Raw genomic sequence first — 2,025 nt, 5'->3', positions numbered from 1 at the left:
CCGAAAGGGTGATCAAGCATTGGAATGGGCTGCCCAGGGAAGTAGTGGATTCTCCGTCCCTGGAGATATTTAAAAAGAGACTGGATGTGGCACTCAGTGCCATGGGCTGGTAACTGCAGCAGTAGTGGATCAAGGGTTGGACTTGATGATCTCTGAGGTCCCTTCCTACCCAGCCAATTCTATGATTCTATGAGTCTAAGAGTAGTGAGGAAGCTGCAGTTCCTTTAAATACCAAAATGTAAGAGATGAGAGCCTGTACTGATCCTCACTGGCAGCCACTTTATCACGCATGCTCACATGTAGAGAAAGTAGCTTGTACAAAAACACAGCCAGTGGATTAGATGCATTTTTATTTCCACTGATTCAGCTGATACTGTTGGCCTTCAGGAAAATACCATTTTTTAATAACAGAACTGAAATACACACAAGATACTAAGCAACAGTGGCCTTTGAAAAAGCTACTTTCCCAATCAACTCAATTTCAACTAGAATGCCTGTTTCCCAAACAAAGCAATTTTTTTCCAAACAAACTTGAATTTTAGAGAATAATACAAATAAATGATGAGAGAATTCAGTTCTGTGTGTAGTAAGCCACAACAAAACCAGCTCTGCTTGTCATGAATGCTTTAGTGCCACAGCAGATATGATTAATGCAGTATGGGGACAAAGATGGTGTTGGAATGAATCTTGGCTCCACTTCTGCAAGTAACTGTGTTGGTTTCAATGGGACAACATATAGCAGCAAAGAAAAAAAATATTTGAAATTATTCAAAGAACAGCAGCATTAAAATAGGTCCTTCTAAGTGTAAATTAAGGTACACAAAAATACTTAATTGAATTGAAAACATTTAAAATAAACATTAAACATATGTTGCTTAAGTTAAGAGAAATCTAGGCTGCAGACAAAATAATAGAAGGAAGATTTCAGACTGATACTTACTTGTTTCTGGGAAGGCAAGTTCGTAAGCACAGAAAATTGTATGAAATTTCAGAAGTCTTGGGTGCCACAGGTCCTGCACTTGGGTTGCAATAATCTCATGCAATGCCACAGACTTGGGGAATTGTAACTGTAAAGTTGCCTGGCAGAACAAGCCCTGAGGATGCTGATCAACAGCTGGATGAATATGAGCCAGCAGTGTGTCCAGCTGCTCAAGAAGGCTGACAGCATCCTGGCTTGTATCAGAAATAGCGTGGCCAGCAGGACTAGAGAAGTGATTGTCCCCCTGTAATTGGCACTGGTGAGGCTGCACCTCAAGTAGTGTTCAGGTTTGAGCCCCTCACTATAAGACAGAAACCAAGGTGCTGGACTGAGTCCAGAGAAGGGCAAGGAAGCTGATGAAGGCAGCACAAATCTTACAGTGGGAAGAGAAAACCTTGAGAAAAGGCAGTAGGTGATGAGGGGACACCGGATACCTTTGAGACCAACAAGAGATTTTCACTGTTTTTTTTTTTTTTTTGTCTGAGTTCCATCTACATTCAGCATCAGTAAGCAATGCTTGAGGCTGAGTTTACCAATACTGAGTTCTTGTTGCTTCTAGCAACTTAAACTATAATGACTGGAGACCCAGACTCCCTACAGCCACACAGGGACAGAGCAAGAACATTGGGAGCAATGGGGAAAAAAAAGGAATAACCAAGTAGGAGAGAGAAGGAATCAGGAAAGAACCTTGAAAAGCACCTGGAAGTTTTTTCAGCCTCCAGCCTGAAGAAGGAGAGCCTAATGCCACATGTCTATTAGCAAAAAAAATCAATTAATCTATGAGTGCAGCCACAACAGTGTCTGTACTGAAGAGATGCAATGTGGTGACAACACAGCATAGTCCATGCTTACTCTGTCTGAGACCCAGAGAACTTCAGAGAAAAAGAAAATCTTTGAAAAAATTATTACTTTTATATTCTTTACAAGCACATTCTCTATCTTCTTCAATCTGAATAAGGTTGTAGCCAGGTTCTTAAAGGTAAAAAAGGCAATTTGTAACACAGTCTCCCAAGTGTTAGATTCATTGCTGACAAAATACTCCTTTT

This window comes from Calypte anna, chromosome 2 (assembly GCF_003957555.1).
Source record: "Calypte anna isolate BGI_N300 chromosome 2, bCalAnn1_v1.p, whole genome shotgun sequence".
NCBI classification, from domain to species: domain Eukaryota; kingdom Metazoa; phylum Chordata; class Aves; order Apodiformes; family Trochilidae; genus Calypte; species Calypte anna.
Note: the sequence above shows the minus strand (reverse complement) of the source record.